Source organism: Tenrec ecaudatus, chromosome 1, assembly GCF_050624435.1.
Source record: "Tenrec ecaudatus isolate mTenEca1 chromosome 1, mTenEca1.hap1, whole genome shotgun sequence".
NCBI classification, from domain to species: domain Eukaryota; kingdom Metazoa; phylum Chordata; class Mammalia; order Afrosoricida; family Tenrecidae; genus Tenrec; species Tenrec ecaudatus.
In genome coordinates, this window is record NC_134530.1 from 172,138,685 (window position 1) to 172,163,143 (window position 24,459).

The 24,459-nt window shown below is 44.7% G+C and overlaps 1 protein-coding gene and 1 pseudogene across 2 annotated transcripts in view; one reads left to right on the forward strand and one right to left on the reverse strand.

Annotated features, from left to right (window-relative positions):
• Positions 1-24,459, forward strand: part of PCP4L1 (Purkinje cell protein 4 like 1) — a 30,641-nt gene that overhangs the window by 2,933 nt on the left and 3,249 nt on the right. The window lies entirely within an intron of this gene.
• Positions 2,237-24,459, reverse strand: LOC142429313 (large ribosomal subunit protein eL28 pseudogene; annotated as a pseudogene).

The following is a 24,459-nucleotide window of genomic DNA, read 5'->3' on the forward strand; positions in this document are numbered from 1 at the left end:
TTGGGGGCTCTTTCTTGTCATCCCTTGTCATAGAGTGTAGCTGGGTGCTTAAAACAGAAGTTCCAGCTCTTCAGTGATCCGTTTGCATTTCTCATCTGAGGGGAGCCCAGCTGGAGTGCCATGGTCCAGCAGTCATCCTGTTGAAATGGGGATCACGGATGATTGGTGACCATCCTCAGGGTTTTTTCCCTGTATTGTGTTAGCGGGACCAAGGGACAGATAACTAGAAAACTCATTAGGGTAAAGCTTAGAACTGGTACTCCTTTGTTGTTCTGCTTGCTGTCTTCTTAGGGAATGAGAATTAGAATATTACACTCTAGGGACCTTGACTTCTTTCCTGTGGCACCTCGGCTTGCATCGTCAACCATCCCAACCATGGAAGTTCGCTCCGTCAGCTGTTAGGGAACCTGACAGAGACTTAGAGGGGACCAAGTTCCTCTGTCTCACTGGTATGCCCTGATGAGGATGGTTATATTGGACATGAGTCCCTGGGTGTTGCAAACAGTGTGCACTCAACTCCCCTGCAGACTGAGTCATCCAGCAGTGCTGCAGAAGAACGGTCCAGAGCTCTGCTGCCATAAAGATCACAGCCAGGAAAACCCATGCAGCGGTTCTCCTCTGTGGCACATGGCCTTCCTCTGGGTTGGAGTTCACTTGGTGTGTTTGGTTTTTCTGTCCTGGATGTGCAAGAGAGAAAGGCTAGTTACTAGTCATATAGTGCTTTCCATCACTGGAAACATCTGCTTTCTGCCATCAGAGAAAGCAGATCATGGTCCCCAAACTTGCTCGTCTTTTTCTTAGTCACCCCTTTAAGTTATTGTTGTTCTTGATCAGGTGCCTCTGCTGCTGGCAGGAGATGACCTTGCCATCCTGTGACTGAGGAATGTATACTGCTCTGTCTGCCAAGTGGTAAACACAAAAAGCTGCCTCTTGCAATGCCAGGTTTCTATGGGGTAAACTCGCTGCCATCAAGTTGGTTCTGACTCCTACCGACCTTACAGGATGGAGGTGAACTGCCACTGTGGATTTCGAGGCTTTAAATCTTGACTGGAGCAGAAAGCCTCGTCTTTCTCCCACAGAGTGACTGGTGGAGTCCACCGCTGACCTTGCAGTTAGCAGCCCAGCACGTAATCACCACACTACCAGGCCTATAACAGGCAGGCAATTGTTAATGTGGCCTGAGTCAAGCCAGGCAAACCTGATTCATCTTTCATGCCTGCCTGTGGGGAGTCTTAACTGATGGAAGTGATGGAGATAGGGTTGGAGGCAAGGGGAAGAAGAAGGATCAGGTGGTGGTTCTATGAATGCCTACACCCCACCCCCCCAGCCGAGATATACTTTTCCTTACTTTGAAATTGCCTTTTTAAAATGAGTCTATTGTATCATGGGGTGGGAGCTTAATTTTACAAGAATTCTTTAAGTTGGAAATACAAGTGTATCTTGCACCTCAAAATCCTTCAATAAAATATGAAAACCTTTTAATAATATACTTTTAGATTGGTTAAGGAACCCTAAAAGTCATCTAGTCCAATCTTGCCTTTTTGTAGATGAAGAAACTGAGACCCAGACCTTACCAAGTGTATCCAGACTAGGGCACCCTACTAGGGACGCAAGTGCTCTCCTTCTTTAGGCACAACTGCCATCACGTTGGAGTCCTGGTGGCCCCTGTGTGTCAGGGGAAAAGGGTTCTCCAGAGGGTTTTGAACGACTGTGATCTCTCGGAAGCTGATTGCCACACATTTCTCTTGAGGTGTTTCCAAGTGGACTCAATAGGTTAGCAGCCTACTACTATTTGCACCTCCCAAGGATTCCTGTCCAAGATGCCTCACTCATTTGCTGTCTTCTAGTTGATTCCGTTTCCTAGTGACCCTAAAGGGCAAAATAGAACTGGCCCCCGTTGGCTTTCTGAGGCTGTAAATCTCTATGGGAGCAAAAAGCCTTCTCTCTTCCCATGAGCACCTGGTAGGTTCAAACTGCTGACCTCGTGCTGAGCAGCTCAATGTGGAATCCACTACACTACCAGGCCCTTTTCCAGGATGCCGAGTCACCTTGCAAACAAGCACAGTGAACCTGCTGGAGTGGAATACACAGGCTCATGGGAAGGCGGGAAGGTGAAGGCTAGAAGTCCCTTTCCTGGGTTCTTAGTTCATGGTGTCCAGCATTAATCCTCTAACTGCAGAACATCTAGATCAGAAGAGAGGCCTCCCTTCTGAAACCGTACATACTGCTCTGAGAGCTAATCTCTTGGCTGTAGAGTATTTGACTTGGGGACCTGAGCATTGAGTTCTCCTCCATTTGGCCACTTGCCTTCCAGTGGGTACGGAGCACTGGGAGGAGAGCTGTAAGAAGCTGGGGAGAAACTGTCGTAGCCTGAGGAGGTAAGTGGTGAGAGCCTACTGGGATCCCACAATGCATGCTTTTCTAAATGCAAACGCCCAACTGCTCCTCAAAATGGCTTGGCCCGTCCCAGAATTCTAGTAGCTGTAGGAGAACGCTAAGTCAGGAGCGGACCCCACACCATGCTTCTCTAAGCGACCTGCCTCCCTGCAGGTGCCTAGGTACAAGTGCCTAGAAACCTGGCCTTTGTCACATTCTCCTCCCCGAGGCCTATTTGGGCTTCCCTCCAGGCTGACTCCGGAGGGCATGCCCACCTGGGTTTTCCAACCCCCGCCTTCCCTTCGCCCAGAGAGAAGAGGTGCCTTTTCCTTTGTTACCCTGGGTGCTGCCTTCCTCCTACACAAAGCCCTCCAGCTGAGTGTTTGCTTTGTAGGCTGTGGGGGGATTAATATGTTTATTTTGGGACATTAAGGCCATGGGTGGGATGCACATTGAAGATTATAGTAATAAATGATACTTTGGCACTACTCTCTCTCCCCCACCCCCTACTCCCCGGTGTGGGGCAAAAGCACAGCTCCACACTGTGCGCAGAGCACCACAAATAACCACCCATTAAACTGTGGCAGCCCAGGCTGAGGGGAATGGGCTGGGGCTGTTGACTCACTGTGTACCATGAGCTGGCCTGGCCTGCCAAGGAATTATGCCTGTGACTTCAGTGGGGGGTACTGCTATTCCAGGAGCCAGGGTGCGCTGGCTGACGAAGAGGGGCAGCCCAGGAGGCTTGGGAGCTAGGACTGTTTTAGTTTCTATTCCTGTTTCAGGAAGCACCTGAGACACAGGGCCTCTGGGCTCTATCCCATATATTAGGGAGGAATGTGTATACATAGAACCTGGAGTAAGGATTCCTAGTTCCTGTTCTGTTATTATCTTGAGGGTGACCTTGAGCAAGTCTTTCTGGAACTGTTTGAGGACTGCAGCTGGTTGCTGCACTGAAAGAATTGAAACGGTTCCAACAGAGCTCCAAAAACAGCAGGCTAGGGTCCTCTAGGGGCACCAGGAGATCCCAGAGGCCTCTCTCTCTAAGGCCCTTTAGCAATGACCTTCATTTCACATTGAGGAAGAATCTGTCAGCGGGGAACACAAGGGTCCCCCAGAGGGTGTGTGTGTGTGTGTGTGTGTGTGTGTGTGTGTGTAGGGGGTGAAGCAAAGACTCCTTGCCACCACTTGGAAGCAGATCCAAGAACTCCTGTCTCCCTTCACTTCCCACTCCTCTAGAGCAGGGAGCTTACAAAGCCTAGGGCTTGTGTCAATTCAAAAGCCAGGAAAGTGTTTTAAGGCTTATATTTAAGATGTTTAGGATTTAGAGCTTTTTTTAGGTTTTCCTGCTTCTGAGGCAGGCTTCGGAGGACCTGTGCCTAGTCCTTGAACACAAGTGATTTGGACGTCTGCACTCGTCCTGGAAGCCCTGGTGGCACAGTGGGTTCCCCCAGGTCAGCAGATTGAACCGGCTCTCTGCTCCCTTAAAGATTTACAGCCTTGGAAAGCCACAAGGGAAGTCTCCTCTGCCCCATTGGCTGACAGAGGGTCAGACTCTCCGTGAGAGCTGTGCCAGTCCTGGGTGTTTATAATGTGTTTGCATTTGCACAGCTTCCAGGCAGTGTGATGCAAATGCCGGGAGAGATGGGAAGATGTGGTCAGGTACAGCTGAACTCTTCCTTTGTTCCTGCCTGGTGGTGCAGGTAAAACCCTAAGATTGCAGGGAGGTAGAGAGGATCAGGGTGGGGAGGGGGGGCGGGGAATCTGGGTAGTTTGCCTTTCCCAAGGTTGGTTCTAACTTGCATCTTGGAGCAGAGGGGGTGACACTGTCTTGCCTTCTCTGGTGACAATGGTTGCTGTGGCAACACCATTAAAGATGAAAGAAACAAAGGAAGGAAGAAGCAGCCCGAGAAGGGGGGCAGGGTGGATTAGGCACAGAGTTATAGGTACTTATTTCCCAAGCAAAGGAACCCTGGGGACACAGTGGTTACGGGTTGGGCAATCTGCAAGGTCAGCAGTTCAAAACCACCAGCTGATTTGCAGGAGGAAGATGGAACTTTCTACTCCCGTAAATAATTAGTCTTGGAAACTCACAGGGACAGTTCTGCCCTTCCCTTTAGGGTTCCTATGAGTCAGCATTGACTCCGTGGCAGCAAGTCATTCTCCAAGAGTAGGGTCAGGAAAACAGTACCTGAGTTGTTTCTGCTTTGACAGTTTTTAGGTGCTTTGCCAAGAGATGTTGTGTTAGTTTGGGTTGACTAGAGAAACAGATTCATAGGCACTCAAGTGTGTAAGAGAGAACTTTATATCAAAGAGCAATTATACACTAAGAAACATCCCGGCCCAGTCCAGATCAAGTCCATAAGTCCGATATTACCCCATATGTCGATACTAGTCCTCTTTAGACGCACGCAGCCATGCAATGATGCCGCATGCAAGAAGATCGCAGGCCAGTGGTGGAAAGTGTTGTGGATCCATTGGTGGTGGAAGCAGCTCAGCACTGGCATGGGTCTCCATGTGGCTCCTTCAGCTCCTTCAGCTCTGGCTCTATCATCGTAGCTCCATGTGGCTTGTGAACAGGAATGTCTCATGGAGTGAGTGTGTGTTCTGCCTCCAGTGAGCTATTTATCTCCTCGGCACCTCCAAATGAGATCATCAAGCTGTGATCTGATTGACAAGATAAACTAATACTCTCAAGTTGACAACAGATTATGTAACTACCACATGTATATCTCCCCTTAACACACTATCCTCTTGAGGCAAGGAATAGACATGTGCAATGATTATCTTTGTGAGATAGAGGTGACAAAAGGACTTGATCAAGGAGGTACGGCTTATTTGTTCCTAAACACGAATCTCTTTCTTCCTGCAACTCCAAAAGCGTCTAAGGGTTCCCTGAACTGAAACATTTTTATGGGGTGCTGCATTGCAGGGTCCCTCCTGTCCACCCCTAACTTAGGAGACACTCCAGGAGATGCCCAGGCACAGATTTGGGTAAGGCACTCACAGTTGCCTACAGACTGCTTCTGTTCAAGCAGCCTGTGGTTGAGTTCTTTACCAGAAGCTTAGAGTCTTTTTCAGCATTTGGGGGAGCAGACATTGGAAAAGAGGGAGACTATGGTTTCTTAGGTTGGATTTGAGGATAGAGAGACCATTTCTGGAGCTCCTGCGGCAGCAGAAGAAGCCTCAAGGGCCCTTTGAGAAATTCCAGACATTTTCTTCTACCTTTAATTCCACTTAGTGAAAAATGTACTCTGTCAACCTTACTCTTTGATTGCAGCACCTTAACCAGGCAATACACCAACAACTTGATTTACTCATATTCAACCAAGGGTTACATTACTTTTAAATATAAATACATAGGATTTTAATATGTGCTAGTTATTTGACAGGCATTTTCTCTTAGCTCTTTTCATCCTTCAAGACAGGTATTCCCTCTCAGCTGCAGATGAGAGTTCTGAGCACAGAGAGGCTAAGAAATTTACCCAGTGTCACTAAAAAACCAACACTCACAGCCATTGCATCTGTGCCAACTCATGGAGACCCTATAGGACAGGGCAGAACTGCCCCTGTGGGTTTCTGGGGATGTAACTCTTTACAGGAGTGGAAAGCCTTATCTTTCTCCTGCAGAGCGGCTAGTGGTTTTGAATTGCTGACCTTGCAGCTAGCAGCCCAACAGGTAACCACTGTGTGTAATAGCAGATAGCGCAGATCTAGGATATGCATTTCTGTCTCCCCCCAAAGCCTGCCTTCTCCGCCACATGCTGCTTCCAGGAATTCAAAGGCCAAGGAAGTTTAGATCCACACAAACAAGGATCTACTGATTCCTTACTACATGCAAAACACAGTTGCAGTCACTGCAGATGACAAGCAGACAAGTGGAAAATATGGACTGTGTGTTCAAGAAAGTGGGGTCTGTTGGGGATTGGAGGAGGGAGGGAAGACACACTACAGCAGAACTCCACTACAGGCACTACGAACTATATTCGCGGGACTTCTTCCTCTTCACTCTGAGCTTTTTTTCAGGAACATATGCCAAAGTGAGGAAAAGCAATGACCTGTCTTCTGTCATATGGTTTCTGTTGCAGCTGCTCAGCTCTGCTGTTGTAGAGCCAAAGCCACAGCCAAAGGCAACATGCAAACAGAAACAGAGCCAGGCATTTACCCTTTAACCGCAAAATGATTATTTGATCACCCTGGTGGTAAATAATACCTGAAAACGTATAACGAGGACCCTAACCTAGGAGCCCTGGTGGTGCAGCAGTTAGGTGCTTGGATGCTAATCAAAAGGTCAGTGACTTCAATCCACCTGCAGCTCCGAGGGCCAATGTTTAGCACTCGCCGTCTGTGACGATTACAGCCTTGGAAACCTATGGGACAGCTCTGTGGGTGCTCATTACCTTGAGAGCAGCAAGATGTTTGGTTTGAATGTAGTTTGAGATACTAAGAACTTCCTGGAAGGAGGAACCCTTGAGGAAAGCTGAGGAGAAAACGTAGGAATTATCAGCTAAAAGGGGAACCGGGACAAGAAGTGAACCAATTGTAGCCGAGTTACAATAAAACTTTATTTTTTTTAAATAGACTGGTTTAGCTCATGGGCTGTGGTTTGCTGAGCTTTGTTTTATTGGATATCGGAGGCCTGATGGCACAATGGTTAAAGGCCTGGCGCTCTGCTCCTGTAAAGATGACAGTCAAGAAAGCCCTGTGGGCTAGTACTACTCTCACTGAGAGCTCGTTTCTCAGCGGCATTAACAACACTTTATTGGACAGTGCTGCTACAGATGATCCAGGGAAGATTATCTCAGAAGAGAGAACAGAGAGCCCCGCAGTAGAGAGTCTTCAACACTTACTTACATGTTGGGCAGAAGGGACCGGAGAGGTAGGAGAAAATCTGGGGGGGGGGGAAGCATCAGTTACCTAAATGAGAGTCATCTGAATGAATAGGGCAGAAGCTAGATTGAAGTAGACGAGAGAATATGTGCTGGGCGAAATAGAGACCATAAGCACAGACGACCCTTCTGAGAAGTCTGACTATGAAAAGGGGCAGGAGAGCCCCCTGCACTCCCCCTCAACCTCCCGGCCACTCTTTTACTCTACTTTTCCGACTGATCCTTTTCAGTCTTTTTTTTACTAGTTTGTTGAATTCTCCTTTACCTTTTTTCAACCAATTTAAAATTATGCTATAATTTAAACCAGTGTATGGTCCTGTGAATTTTGACAAATATGTGTAGTCAGGTAGCTGATACCACAACCAAGATATTTATAACTGTATAATCTATAATCCTAGTTTTATAATTCCCCCCTTTCCTTTCATAGTCACATCTCCCTGCACTGCACCCCTTTTCTGAGTACCATGGGCTCAATTCTGACTCTCAGAGGGCCTACAGGGCAGCTCTGCTCCTGTGGGTTCCTGAGACTGTAAATCTTTACAGAAGCAGAAAGTCTAGTCTTTCTCCTGTGGAACAGCTGTTGGATTGGAACTGCTGACCTGTGGTTAGCTCTGAGATCCAACCTTGCATCCGGATGGGTCCTAAGGGGAGATTGTGATAATTGAAGGGAAGAAATTAAGAGACAGACAAAAGTTTTGGGGTGCTCACCTCCACCATGGCCTCAGGAACCAGTTCCCAGAAGCAAGAGCGAGTGATAAAGTATTCCCAACATGGTTTACATACTTTCAGGGCATGAAAGCCCCCTTAATTACAGGTAACCATATACAGAACAAAGGGGGCTATACCCGAACCTTAGAGGTCCCTTAGTTTATTGGAGGAGTAACCTAACACCAGTGCTGGGGGGCAGGTGAGGGGGAGAGACTATCCCTGAGCAGTTAGAACAATTGCAACATGTTTGCTCCTATAGATAAAGCTGTCAGCGATCACTGAGGACAAAAATGGGTGCACCAGCAAATGTGTTGAAGAAAGCTGATGATGCCTGGCTATCAAAAGATAGAGCGTCGGGAGTCTTAAAAGCTTGAAGTTAGTTGTATGAGCCCCAATAAAAAGATTTATTTTTTAAAAAAAGCTTGAAGTTAAAGAAGCAGCCATCTACCAGAGAAGCAACAAGCCTACATGGAAGAAGCACACCAACCTGTGTGATCATGAGATGTTGATGGGATTGGGTAACAGGCATCAGAAGACTCAAAACAAACAAACAAAAATAACATTGTTGAGAATGATGGGGTCAGATACGGAGACCTAAAACCCATCTGTAGACAATGGGACATCCCCCTCACAGAATGAGTAACAAGGAAGGGATGAGTCAACGAGGGTGCACGCAGAATAACACCAATGAAACACAATATTATTCTGGTTCCTTGAGGCTTCCTAACCTCCCACTATCATGACCCCAGTCCTGCCTTTCACTGTGAACTAGAACAGAGGATGTACATAGGTAATAAGAGCACATGACACAGAATCCAGGTCAGATAAACCCCTCAGGAACAGAAATGGGAGTAGTGATACCAGGAGGGTAGGTGGAAATTGGAGACCGATCACAATAATAGGGGAAACGAGGGGAGACAGGGGGGACCTATCAATGATTGACACATAACCCCTGCCCCCAAGGGGACGAACAACAGAAACAGTAGGGGAAGGGATACAGCAGACTGTGTAAGATATGAAAATAATTTATAAATTATGCAGAGGTCACATGGTTGGTGGGGGGAGGGAAAAAAGAGGAGCTGATACAAAGGGCCCAAATAGAAAGTAAATGTTTAGAAAATAATGATGGCAACATATGTACAAATATGCTTGATGCATTTGATGCATGGATTGCTGTAAGAGCCCCCAATAAAATGACCTTTAAAAATGAAAAGACTTTCTGGTGGGGGGAAGCTGCTGGCTAGATAGCAATCAGCCAAGTACTTGTAAGAGGTAACTTTTAAGCAGTACTATTATGGGAGGAAATTGTGGAGATCAATCTTAGTTCTGAGAATGTGATTGGGACTCATCTCCAACACACCAGTGTGAAGGCCTCCCTCCATCCAGAATCCTGGCCTGCCAGGCTTCTTAAAATATGAGAATAAAGAATTTGTCTGCATACACTCTCTTCTCGTTCCTGTTTCCCAGTTAGGAGGCCAATGCATAACCCATTACTCCTCCTGGGCTTCTGCCTCAGCCCTACCAAGTCTTAAGCCAAACTCACTGTATTTTGTTGAGTCCATTGTATTCACAATTCTGTAGACTGTTCCTAGTTTTGCCTTTACAGGAAGTGTCATGTAGATGGGACCTTACAGTATATACCTCTTGTTGCCTTTGAGTCTGGCATTTTTTCACTTAGCATAATGCATTTAAGGGTCAGCCATGCTGCTGTGTGTATCAGCAGTTCATTTTGTCTTCTAATACCAGTCTGTTTACTCATATTTCAGTTGAAGGATATTTGGTTTGTTTCCAGTTTGGGGTGATTACATGTAAAGCCATGATAAGCATTCACTTACAAGCTTATGTGTGGACATAGGTGTTCATTTCACATGGGTTCATTTCATATGCTGGGTTGTATGTTCATGTTTGCTTAAGAAACTTCCAGAGTGTTTTTCAAAGTAGCTGTATCATTTTGCGTCCCCACCAGCCCTCGGAGAGTTGCAGTTGCCCCACATCTTCATCAACATGTGGTACTATCTTTTTTGTGTGTGAACGATTCTAGTAGGTATGTAGTGGTAGCACATAATAACTTTAACTTGCATTTCTCTACTAACTAATGATTGTTCTAGATCCCTTCATTTGCTTAGTTGCCCTCTATGTAGCTTATTTAGTGAAGTGTCTATTCAAATATTCCATCCATGACTTCTTTTTTAATTGTAGAGATTTGAATGTTCCTTCTATATGGCATCACTATGAGTTGGAATTGACTCGGTCAGTGGGTTCAGGGGGGTTTAGAATATTATGGATATGTCCTTTATCAGATAAATGATTTGCAAATATTTTCTTCACATATGTAACTTGTCTTTTCATTTTCTTGGGAGTGCTTTTTAAAGAAATTAAAGTTTTTAAAATTTGGATAAAGTTCAATTTATGATTATTTTCCTTTTATGAATTATACTTTGGTGTAGTACTTACGGAGTCTTTGCCTTTCCCAAAGTCACAAAGATTTTCTTCTTCAAGTTTTAGGTTTTACGTTTAGATCCATGTTTCAAGTTAATTTTTGTATATGATACAAAAAATGGATAAAGTGAGATTTTTTAACTAAAAATTTAAAAAATATGTGTGTGTCCAGTCATTTCAGCACTATTTGTTGAGAAGCTCTCTCTAATCTTTCAATATTGATATTCCTCAAGGCGTGGTACTCAAGGCTTGCTTCTTTTCACTCTAATGGAGAAGAAGGTAAAGTTGAAACACATTTCTCTTTTTAAAAAAGAAATGCTAAAGGAGAAAGAGGATGGGCTATTGAACTACGAAGAAAGAGCAAGGCATCACTTGAACATTGATAAGTACCTGGGGAGCAGGTGGGCAGAGCAAATGCCTGTTTCTTCTCTTTGTGGAAGGCTAGAGAAAATAAAAAAGGTAGAGTATTAGGGGAAAGTCAGGAATTGTCTATGTCATGTCCCTTCCTACAGCTTCAAACCTGAAGGAAAAAGACCAATGAGCCAGCAGACTTCTCCTTTTTTACCGCCTTCCCCAAGGGAAGAGGGACCCACAACTGTGAGCTGCAGAGGAAATGAAAGTGCGCTCGTGGGGAATTGGCAAACACTGCCCAGGTGACGGAGTGGAACATTGGCTCATGTCAGGCCCAAAGGTGAGAAAGAAAGGAATACAGGAAAACAGGCAAGGAAGGAAATGAGGGTCTCTAGGGAAAGGCAAGCGCTGATGGGCCTCACAGATGCTAATTAGTGTTTGGTGTATATTGAGACATGAACTACATTTAGTCCTGTGTGGGCAGTGAGGTTGATCTGAATCAAGCTACAAGCTCACTAAAAGCCTCGAATAGCAGGGTTGAATATAGGTGAATTGTTTGAAATGGGAGCAGGGGATAATCCTGCACACGGAGCTTGGGGAATCTGGAGAGTTGTGAATTGGGCCTGTGAGGGAGGGACACAGTTGCCTACAGCTGCATTACGAAGAGTCAGCCTGAGCATGTCAGGAATCCACTGAGCACACTTCAAGGTGGGAGCCAGAATCAGGGCTACCAGAACAGGAATCTCAGTCGTAGGCATGGTCTAAGATCAGATCCTCAAATAATAAGTCAGGTATTCCCATAATGGAAGGGTAGGATCTTCTTTATACTCCCTGTGGCTTGGGGACTAGAGATTGAGTCCCGGGCCTTGGACACAGCTACCTAACTCTGGGAATAGAAGAATACAGTGACTTCTAGGACTTTCTTTCCTATCTGGGAATTGCTGTGCTGTGTTGGAGAAGTCAAGTCATTCTTCACATTGGACCTTTTCTCTGAGTGTACATGCACGTACAATATATGCTCATGGTTTGGGATGGAGATTCAATATGAACTCTGGAACCAGATTGCCTGAGTTCAAACCCTAGCTTGGCTATTTCTTAGCTGAATAAATAAGGAAGACCACAGAAGAGCTGATGCATTTAAATTACAGTGTTGGTGTAAGACATTGAGCATACCATGTACTGTCAGAAGAACAAACAAATCTATCTTGGAAGAAACACAACCAGAATGCTCCTTAGAAGAGAAAGTGGTGACACTGTCTCACATACTTCGGACTTGTGTCAAAAGAGTCCAGTCCCTGGAAAAAGACATCATGCTTGGTAAAGTGGAAGGTCAGCGAAAAAGAGGAAGCCCTCTTTTTCCTCTTTACAAGATGGAATGACACAGTGACTACAATGAGCTGAAACAAAGCTAATGTGAAACTAGTGTAAGACTAGGCAGTGTTCTTTTCTGTTGGCTGTAGGATCAATGTGGGTCGGAACCGACTCCATGGGACTTAACAACAGTAGAACAGTCATTACTATTCTTCCCGTTATACAGGTTAAATAACTGGCCAGAGAAGAATGGCAACCCATCTTATAAGGCTGTTTTAAAGATTCAATGTGTTAATGCTTAAAAATGTGTTTTTCAAATGACTGGTTTCTAGTAAGTGTTATATATGTGAGCTGATACCAAGGGCTCAAGTAGGAAGCAAATGTGAGGGGAGCGGGGAGGGAGGGAAAAAATGAGGAGCTGATGCCAGGGACTTAAGTGGAGAGCAAATGTTTTGAGAATGATGAGGACAATGAATGTACAGATGTGCTTTACACATTGACGTATGTATGGATTGTGATGAGAGTTGTATGATCCCCTAATAAAACGATTTAAAAAAAAGAATTATACGAGCCCCCAATAAAATGATTTTTAAAAAAAGAAGAAGAAATGATTTCTTCCCGTTCACCTAAATTAGGGGTAGGAGACCTTTTTTTCTACTAAGAGCCATTTGGATGTTTAGAACATCATTTTCAGGCCATACTAGTGATGTGATGTGCTGACTGGAATGGCTTCTCTTGGGTGAGTTGTGTAATGTTTGTTATCTGGTATTGATGCTGGCCTGCGGGTCGGACATCCCCCTTCCCTGTTCTAACCCTTTTGCTAAGCCATTTCACTGTTGTTATTTCTGGTCAGAAGAGCTCTGTCTTGAATGCAGTGGAAGAGCATCGAAGAGGTTTGAGATCTATAGCTGACTAGCACAAGAGCCTGAGAAGTGCTTACCTGTCACCGCTCTTAGCAATTAGCATGGATCCCTTGAGGTGAGAGCTTCTGGAGGAGACACTTTTACAGAGCGTGAAATTTCTGCTTCTCTCAGAGTGGGCTCCATGCTACCTTGATTTACCTGAAGTATGGTGACTCTAATGGCTTGCGGATGATGCACCAGAAGTTCTAGATTCAGCTAAGATTTCTGAGTGTCCGGAAAATAAACAGGAGGGGTGGGCTGGCGGCCAGGAATCAGTAAAGGACTGAGTGTTGCCCAGAATGTGGGAATTAACAACTTGTTACTGAACTGTCCCTATTCCCAACCTCTGCAAACCACAAACAACTAAATCTAGAAGTCCAGAGTGTCCAGAGCAGCTATTTAGAGAACTGGCTGGAGATGGTGAAGGGGGAGGAGGGGGAGATACCCCACCACACTGCTTTTCATCCAGAGAGCCTAGAAAGATTGTCTCAAGGGACATTGTGATACCAGGGCTTTCCTCCTCTTCAGAGTATCCTTTTCTGGTCTCCTTAGCAGAGACTTGTGCTCTTGGCTTATCATCTCTCATCAACTTAAGCCAAATGGAGCTAGAAACCCTGGGGGCCGAGAAGGGGGCAGACAGCAGCAGAGCCATGGCTCCATTCCAGGCTCGTGATCTCAGGAGAAACTTGGGAAGGGGGGCAGCTGGCAGGGTGGAGGGAAAAAGGGGCCGCCTGGGAAGTACCGTCCTGACATGATAAGGAAAGCAGAGGGGGAAATGGCCACTGAGGACAGATATTTAGGAGTGAGAGAAAAGGATGGATGGATTATGGGAACAGATTTCGAGTCAGACAAAGGGATAATGGTTAAAGCAAGGATTAGCGTCAGGGATTTGCTGGCAATAGAGAAGTAGGATTTGAAGTCAGAGAGCATGGGACTATGGGACTTACCTCTAGACCCATAATCATCTTGTCTGCACCATTGACGGTTGGTCTTATTGCTACACTCCCCATCTGTGTCCTGCTTTTACAGTATGGACACACCTCTTGTCATGACATCATGCCAGAGTGAAAAGTGATCCCCAGGTAACTACTGGGCTCTCCTATTGATCATGTTCAAAATAAAAAAGAAAGAAAATCCACCACAGAGGAACCATACAGAAAAGAAGATTAACAAAGAAAGGTCTCCCCAAAGATCCTTCCTCCTGTAGAATCATCCATTTGGTCAAAGGGGAACTAGGAATTCCATAGGGCTGTAGTAACTACTTGGATGACTATTCTTCCCTAATTTTCAATGAAAATGTATATAGCTATATAAGTATGTATATACTATATATAAATATGTACATATATGTTACAAAATTGGACTATATAAATTTCTAAAGATTTTTTCCATGTCAAACACAGCAATGCATTTGTTTCTGTTTTAATAATTACTGTTTTAGTTCAAATTATTATTTTCATTTCCTTCGCTTTCTTAGAAAAAGTGCCAGATTATAATAGTTCAATGCATATCATTATATCTTCCACATAGATTTAATAATTATTGACATATTAGCCATGTGCGAAAATGTTTGTTCTTGAGGAGACAGAATAGCCTGGTGATTAAGAATGTGGGCTTACAGATACGAACTGGAAACACAGGGAATCCAGGACAGATAAACCCCTTAAGACCAATAATTAGAGTAGTGATACAAGGAGGTAAGGGGAAGGTGTGGGAAGAAAGGAGGAAGCGATCACAATGATCTACATATAACCCCCTCCCAGGGGGATGGACATCAGAAAAGTGGGTGATTTTATACATTATCAGGGGTTCGTGAGGGAGGGAGAGTTAGGGAGAAATGAGCTGATACCGAGGCCTCAAGTAGGAAGAAAATGTTTTGAAAATGATGGCAGCATATGTACAATGGATGGATGGCAGCATATGTACACAATGGATGGATGGATGGATGGATGGATTGTGATAAGAGCTGTACGAGCCCCCCAATAAAATGATTTAAATGTTTAAAAAGGAAAGAAAGAAAAGAAAAAAAGGATGTGGGCTGTGGAGTCAGCCTGTCTGGGATCCAAAGCCAGACTCATTGTTTTCTAGTAGTGTGACCTTGACTTTGGGCAAGACATTTCTATTGGAGCTGTCCCCTCCATCTCCTCAGTGAGTTCAGATCATTAAATGGAGTAATGTATGGCACACGGTGAAAGAGGATAAGGACACTAAACTGATTATTTCACTCCTTCTCCTCCCTCTGAAAACCTTTCATATTTCCTCCCTGCCTCCTTTTCGCTCTCATCTGGCAGTCGTGGTTCTTATGCATTCCCACTACCTCTGTCTCCTTGCTTGCATTCACACCCTTGTTCTCTGCCTTCTCTCCTCCAGTGAGTGAACTGTGTATATTCTTCAGGCCAACTCCTCCACTAGTGCACTAAACCCATGTCCTTTTGCCCATTCAAGATACCACACGAGCAACTCTCCTTCCCCTCTTGCATCATCAATTATTCCTTCTCATGAAAACATTCCCATCACCATCCAAGTACACTGTATCTCTTACCAAGACACCTTTTTTTGGATATCACATATCTTTCTGTTATGTCTATTTCTCTGCTATTCTTTAAGGCAAAGCTCCTTGAAAGTTATCTGTACTCACCACATCCACCTGCAAATCCAGCTTGTTTCACCCTCAGAATTGTCTTAAGTCTAAATATTTCCTATCCTGTCCATCATTATCACTACCACCATGCTTGTATTACTGCGAATACCTCCTAGTTGTTTTCCCTGGTTTATGGCCTGTCTCACTATCCCATTCTCATTTAGTGGAGTTATCTTGGAAACGCCGAAGTCAAGCCACATTACCCTCTGCTCCAAATGCCTTTCCATTAACTCAGAAAAAAAAATCTGTTTTACCCTGGTTCGGAGACACATTGTGGCCACCTACCTGATCTCATTTCTTATACCCTCTCCCTTGTTCACTTCGCTGCAGGCATGCTGGTTTTCTAACTCTCCTGAAGCCACCGGGCACAGTCCTGCCTCAGGAACTTTTTCACTTGATGTTTCATCTGCCCAGAAGGCTCTTCTCTTCTCCCAGATATTCGCATGCCTTGGTCTCATATGCTATTCACGCCTCTGCTCAAGTGTCACTCTTCTCCGAGGCCTTCCCAAATGATTAAGTTTTCTTTTCCTTCATAGCACTTGTCATTTGCTGACATATTTGCTTAATAAATGTTGGGACTTTATTTTACTCACTGCTGTGTCTCCAATGCCTAAGACAATACTTGGTATGTATTAGGCTCTGATATACTTGTTGAAGGAACAAATCTTATGTTCTTTTTAGTACATAGAACAGTGGTGAATACAAGCTGAGCGCTTGTAAGTCTTTATCAAAATAGAGTCGAAATGGCTTAACATACAGAATATAAACTGGATTCTATCACCTTTTAAAAACAGAACTGTGGCATACCAGCCCCCACAATCGAACGGGTCCAAGAGGCAGTTGTGTACTTGAGGGGTAAAATACGAGACATCGGACAAGAAAAAGCATGCAATTGCTTATAAAATAATTTTTTTTTATAAAAGCATGTAATTGCTCACCTCTGGGATGGTCATGATCTCAGTAGCCAGGTCCATTCAGAGAGAAAGTGTATATATTATATACACTTAGGGGGCATGCAAGCCACCCCTAATTACATCGTAGCAGAAAGGGGTTGTACAATAGGCATGTGTGTGACAGGAAGGGGGCAAGCTAGGGGTGTACACACAATAGGAAGGTGAGTAACCAGGAATACACATGTGACAAGTTGGGGGTCTCTAGAGTCAAGATGGCAGTGTAACCCTGATTTGGCTTGACCTTGTCTGTGGGCTCACTCTCAGGGGAACAATCCACTATCCTTATCAGAAGAGAGTGGGCCCCACTTAGGGTGGGACAGACTATAGGGTCTGATTGCTCTAAATGACTGATAACCCTCAGAGAGAGAACCTTTAAGCAGTTGATCTCCAACTGTATAGTTATTGACCAAGTGTTAGAAAGCAGCACCTTGGGTTTGGCACATAATATGGGGGGACAACCTGGGGAATAACCTTCCTGTTTCCCACACAGAACCCTTGCATCTCATAGTCATTCAAACATCTCAAAAATGGGGCTAAAACTATAGTTCCATTGAGTGCAAAGGACTGGATGAGAGGACATTTGTGATGACATCTAGCTCTTGTTATTTTGAGGGTTTTTTTTGGGCAAATAACAAATACTCAAAATTGTGAAATGGATAAACAAGCTCCAAGGACGCCAAGGAACCTACAGGAACGACCATGTCTCAAGACTCAGGGGTGTTCAGTAACAGCACGTTTACTGTTAGGATTTTGAGGAGACAGAGTAGCATGCTAAATCGAACTCTCCATCTGGGTAAAGTGACTGGGAAAGGCAGACCTACCTACCAGCTGACTAGTCTCACTTCAAATTCATGACCTCTTACCTTATGTGGGGCCTTAATGCCTCCAGCATCTGTTTTCTAGTTCAATCTCCTACTTTTCTAGACAGTTATTTCATATCTTCTTTTCCTCACCTTCTTCCTTCCTCCTTTTGGATGATGATCTTATTATCTAGTTTACTGGGGAGCGGGGGTGGGGGTGGGGTGGAGATTAGAGGATACCTTACAAACATTGCTTCCCGCTGTATTTGGACCTTTATGTTCTGCTTTTTCTGAGAATGATCTGTTCAAACTCCAATTCAAGATACTTCTACTTATATACTAGATCTCAACCCCTCTCAGACTCTAGTAATGATCTCTTTCTCCTACAATTTAAAAAATCATTTTATTAGGGGCTGATACAACTCTTATCACAATCCATACATACATCAATTGTGTAAAGCACATTTGTACATTCATTGCTCTCATCATTCTTAAAACATCCGCTCTCCATTTAAGCCCCTGGTATCAGGTCCTCATTTTCCCCTCCCTCCCCACTTCCCCCTCCCTTATGAATCTTTGATAATTTATAAATTATTATTTTGTCATATCTTGCACTGTCCAGTGTCTCCCTTCACCCACTTTTCTGTTGTCCGTCCCCCAGGGAGGAGGTCACATGTAGATCCTTGTAATCGGTTCCCCCTTTCCAACCCACCTTCCTCCTACATTCCCAGTATCGCCACTCACACCACTAGTCTTGAAGGGATCATCTGCCCTGGATTCCCTGTGTTTCTGGTTCCTATCTGTACCAGTGTACATCCTTTGGTCTAGTCAGACTTTCATGGTAGAATTGGGATCATTTTAGTGGGAGGGGGGCGGGGAGGAAGCATTCAGGAACTAGAGAAAAGTTGTATTTTTCATCGTTGCTACATCACACCCTGTCTGGCTCGTCTCCTCCCCAAGACCCCTCTGCAAGAGGATCTCCAGTGGCCTACACATGGGCTTTGGGTCTCCACTCTGCACTCCCCCCGCTCCCATTCACTATGGTAAGATTTTTTGTTCTTATGATGCCTGATACCTGATCCCTTCAACAACTTGAGATCGCACAGGCTGGTGTGCTTCTTCCATGTGGGCTTTATTGCTTCTGAGCTAGATGGCCACTTGTTTACCTTCAAGCCTTTAAGACCCCAGATGCTATATCTTTTGATAGCCGAGCACCATCAGCTTTCTTCACCACATTTGCTTATGCATCTATTTGTCTTCGGCGATTGTATTATGGAGGTGAGAACACAATGATATGATTTTTTTGTTCTTTGATGCCTGATAACTGATCCCTTTGGCACCTCATGATCACACAGGCTGGTGTGCTTCTTCCATGTGGGCTTTGTTGCTTCTGAGCTAGGTGGCTGGTTGTTTACCTTCAAGCCTTTAAGACCCAAGACGCTATATCTTTTGATAGCCATGCACCATCAGCTTTCTTCACCACACTTGCTTATTTACCCGCTTTGTCTTCAGCAGTTGTGTTGGGAAGATGACTATATAGAATGCCAATTTAATAGAACAAAATATTCTTGCATTGAGGGAGTACTTGAGTGGAGGCCAAATGTCCTTCTGCTACCTTAGTACTAAACCTATACATATATGCACAGAGATCTATTTTCCCATTCTCATATAAATATATTTGCATAATATACATGTCTTCTAGACCTCTATAAATGCCCTTTGCCTCCCAGCTCTTTTCTCTATTTCTTTTGACTTTCCTCTTGTCCCACTATCATTCTCAGTCCCCACCAGGGTTTCAGCAAGTCCTCTTTGTTACATTACCTTTGATCATGCCCTACCAGACCTCCCACATCCTCCTCACCACTGATTTGGATCACTTGTTGTTCCTTTGTTCCTGGGTTTGTTAACACCACTTCCTTTACCCCCACTTCCCCCTCTCCCATGTCCCTCCGGAACTGTCGGTCCCATTGTTTTCTCCTCCAGATTGTTCATCCTGCCTATCTTATTTAGACAGACCTGCAGAGATAATAACATGCACAAAAGCAGGACAGAGCAAAAACAAGCAATATACAACAAAACAACTACAAAAACAATAACACAACACAACAAGAAAGAAAAGCTTGTAGTTAGTTCAAGGATAGTTTGTTGGCCTTTAGTAGTGTTTTCCAGTGAAGTCTGTTGGGACACCACACCCTGGCCCCAGAGTCCACCTTCAGCATTTCCTGGGGACCTCGCCGCTCCATTCCCTTGCTGTTCTGTTGCACCCCCTTAGTGTTTTGCCTCGGTGTGGCGGGATCAGATCAGGTGCAATTCCCACACTGTGTCTCTGGTGTTGTCCTCTATAGAGCTATGGGTCAGTGAGGGGCATCATGTCTCATAGAAAGGCTGGCCATGTAGTCCTCTCTGTGGACTGGCTGCTCTAATTGGGGTCATCGTCCTCAAGACCTGGTGGGTCAGGATGTGCTCCACTCTCTCCTACTCCCCCTTCATCAGCACCCGTGTGCTCCGATCAGATATGTCCTTCTCCCCGAGCTGCAGCTTCAATGCCATCTTTTCAAATAAATTCTTCTGGGGGGAGAGGCAGGTGTCCACTTAGTAGTTGGGATTGGGGCTGGACCCCCAGACCTCCTACAGTTTTTATATCTACTGGATCATTCCCATCAGAAGGCAAACATTTCATAATTTCTGCCAATTAAAATAAAATCTTCTTGCGATTCCATTTTCTCTAGGAAGCCCTGTGTATCTGCTACTTCAATTTCTCTTTTCCCTTTCTCTTTGAACTCACTTTAATCAGGATTTTCTCATTCCACAGAAACTCTTGTCAGTATTACCAGTGATATCTACCTAGCAAAAGCTGTCATGTTACTAGGATAATTTGTAGAAATTGGCACAGTTCATCACTCTATTCGCTGAAAATTTTTTCCTCCCTTTAGTTTCTGAATCTTGCTTTTTTTTTTTTTACAGAGAATATTTATTAAGTCTTAAACAGGACAAGACAAGACAAAAAGAAAGACATGTTCGGATGAGGGAGACCATCAGCATAAAGTCATAATGGCCTCCAAAAGTTTGTTGAGATACAAAGCTTTAAAAATGGCAAGGAAGGGCAAAGAAAAGTGCCACAAAAGCATGACTGGTGGCAGAACATCAGTTACAGGTGGGATTAGAGAAGCAGGAATGGAACCATGATTTGGGACACTTACATTGCTTTAGACAGAGGAGCTCACAAGATTGATCCCCGGCCCTCCAACCAAGGCAGTCAGGGCATGATTCATGACCACACAACCCCCAGGAAGGTGATCTCCTCCTAAACACACCATGAGGGAGTGTTCATGGCTCTAAGGGAGATGCCCCTTCCTGGGCTGGCTGGAGGGAGTGGAGGTGATACAAAGTATAATAATATACTCTGCCCAAGAACAAGACTGCTCACAAACTTGGTTAAGTGGTCAGAAACAATTCAGTGGAGGCTTTCAGTCTATGGGGGGACTCTGCAAATTGCTTCTGAGCTGTCACCGTCATCCATAGCCTTCTGCAAATGGGGTGCTCCGAATTCATGCTCTAATGCCCAAGACAGACAGAATTCACTTCCACCTTTTTAGTTGACTCTGTGTTCACTCATTCTTTGTTCTAAGTTTACCAGGTCATTTTTTGGCAACAACAGTCAGATTTCTGAGTCATCAACAAACGGATCGCAAACACTTTTCTAAATGCTCAGGTCATCCAAGCACAATTAGCCTTAAAAAGTACTCTGCCATGTGTTAGTCTGCGTGTACTAGAGAAACACATTTATGGCCACTTACATGTGTATAAGAAAGAGGTTTATATACAGGAGTAGTTGAATATTGAGAAAACGTCCCGGTCCAGTCCAGATCAAGTCCATAAGTCAAGAATTAGCCCATATGTCGGATATCAACCCAGATCCGAGTGTTTTCTCCCAAGATACTTGTAGAAAATGAATTATATTTGGGTCATAAGCAAGAGAGAATCTGCTTACTTTTTTCTCCATTCTCTGGTCGCTCTTAACGACTCCACTTCCAGTCTGCCAAAATACTACACTTCCACCGCTTTTTTCTTTACCTGGCCTCTCTCTCTTTTCCTGTTCTTTTTTCTGGTTGTTGATTTATCGTTTTTGTATGCTTTAGTCATTGGAATGGCCCTCTTCTCTCCCCTGAGCTTACATTTACTCCCTTGGTGATCTTACATGGTCTATGGCTTTAAAAGCCATCTATAAATAGCTGATTTATATCTCTAATCTAGGCCTTTCTTGTCAGTTTATTTTATTATTTTTTAATCGTTTTCTTGGGGGCTCATGCAGCTCTTAACACAATCCATCCGTCCATTCATTGTGTCAAGCACATTTGACATGTTGCCGTCATCATTCTCAAAACATTTTCTACTTGAGCTCTTGGTATCAGCTCATTTTCTCTCCCTCCTCCACCCTCCTCCCCTCATGAACCCTTGATATTTTTTTTCATGTGTTTTTTTTTGGGGGGGTGGGAGTGGGTGTTGGGAGGGCAGTTCTCCTTTTTGCTCTGGGCGAGGGCATAGGATGGCGCTGGCTCTGCGGACGGCGGCCAGGCGCAGGTCCGGGCTGCCCTGGTTCTTGCGGATTCTGTACCCGAAGCTGCGAAGCGTGGCCCGGGCGTTCTCGTTAAGGGTGGGCTGCACCGAGGAGGTGGCCGCCTTCCGCTGGCCGGACCTCCGCTTCAGAACCACCACCACCCCTTTGCCGCCGGCAGCGGGCCGCACGCCCACGGTCTTCCGCTGTAGCGGAAGGAACTGCGGGCTTTCGGGTTCCTGGGCTCCGTGCTGTCGGCTGCTTGTTCCTCTTGATCAGGACACTGGAGCGGTTCCCACGACCGACCGGCTTTGCAGAGGCACACACGTGGGACGCGGCTCCTCTCCCTACAGCTGCCGGAGACAGAAAGAGCTTTTTCTCATGTCTTACACTGACTGACCCGACGTCTCCCTTCACTCAGATTTCTGTAGTCCGTCCCCCTGGGAGGGGGTTATATGTAGATCATTGTAGATCTATTCCCCCTTTCTCGCTCTACCCTCCCTTTACCCTCCTAGTATCGCTACTCTCATGATTGGTCCTGAGGGGTTTATCTGTCCTGGAGTCCCTGTGTTTCCAGCTCTTATCTATAGCAGTGAAAGTACTCTGGTCTAACGGGATTTGTAAGGTAGAATTGGGGTCATGATAGCGGGGAGAGGAAGCATTAAAGAACTAGAGGAAAGTTGTATGTTTCATTGGTGCTATACTGCACCCTGGCTGTCTTGTCTCTTCCTTATGACCCTTCAGTAAGGAGATGACCAATTGTCAACAGATGGGCTTTGGGTCTCCACTCTGCACCCCTCACCTCTTTCACATTGATATGATTTTTTTGTTCTGGGTTTTGATACCTGATACCTGGTCTCATTGATACCGCCTGGTCATACAGGCTGGTTTGCTTCTTCCATGTGGGCTTTGTTGATTCTCAGCTAGATGGCCACTTCTTTATCTTCAAGCCTTTAAGACCCCAGATGCTATATCTTTTGATAGCCTGGAACCATCAGCTTTCTTCACCGCATTTGCTTATGCACCCGTTTTGTCTTTAGCAATCATGTTGAGAAGGTGACCATCACAGAATGCCAGGTTATTAGAACAAAATGTTATTCCATCAAGGGAGTACTTGAGTAGAGGCCCGATGTCTATCTGCTACCTTCATACTTAACATATAAATAAATATATGTACATAAATCTATTTCCCTATCATTATATATAAATATATTTACATATGTACATGTCTATATTTAGATACTATAAATGTCCTTTGCTTCCTAGTTCTTTCCACTCTTTCCTAGTTCTTTTCCACTGTCATGTTTGGCCTTCATTCAAGTTTCAGTAATTCCTCTTGGCTACATTGCCCTTGATCTAGCCCTACCAGGCATCCTATACCCTCCTTGCTACAATTTTAGATCACTTGTTGTTCCCTTGTCCCTGGGTTGGTTGACGCCCCCATTCCTTTCCTTGCTTCCCTCTCTCCCGAATCCCTGACCCCTAGCCATCGGTCCATTGTTTTGGCCTCCGGATTGTTTATCCCACCTATCTTATATAGACAGATGTGCAGAGACAATAATAAGCACAAAACAAGACAAAGCAACAAAATAAAATAAAACAAAACCAACAACAGAAAGAATGAAAGAAAGAAAAGGCTGTAAATAGTTCCAGGTCTGTTTGTTGACCTTTAGGAGTGTTTTCCAGTCAAGTCTGATGGGATACCATGCCCTGGCCCCAAAGTCTATTTTTGGTATTCCCCAGGGACTTTATTGCTTTGCTCTGCTTGCTGCTTTGTTGCATGTGTTTCAGTTTATTTTGCGTATCCAATTTCTTATAAAAGGACATCCTCTGGAGAACTGATGAACTTCTCAAATTTAATATATCCCAAAAGAAGTTGCTGACCTGAAGAACTAGACAGTGCCCTGTGACCACGACCCGCTGCTCTGGAAAGGTTTAGAAGATCTTAGATGGAGTGGAGGAAAAATGTGGAACAAAACCCCAAATTACAAAAAAGACCAGGCTTACTGGTGGAATAGAGACTTAGAGCACCCCAATAACTATGGCCCTTAGTCCCCATTCAGGACTGGAACTGAACTCATGCCCCTGTGACAATAATCAAAGGGGGAACATCCACCCTGGGACAAGGTACAGAGGGGAAGGAAAGGAGGAGGAACAAAGAGGAAACGCTGGAAGGCAAGGGGATGAGCAACGGTCCCTTGAGGAGATGCAGTGGATGAGTTGAAGCAAGCTGGGTGAATTGTTGAGTCCAAAACCGAGGGTCTGCTCTGTAGACCTTCACCTAAAGCACCATTTTGAAAGTTCTTAAATAAATACATGACTTTTCCAAGGGGGTAAAGGGGGAAGAAGCTCCTGGTCTTCCTTCTCCTCCTGTCTTCTCTGTCCAGAAAACAGAGACTTCTTTCTTTCAGTTCCTCAGACAACATACCTTGGAGTCATCCTTTCTTTCTCACAATACCCCTTATCCAATCATCTGTCAACAAATTACATTGGTCAGAACTTAAAAATATACCCAGGATCCAACCAGTTTTTACCAT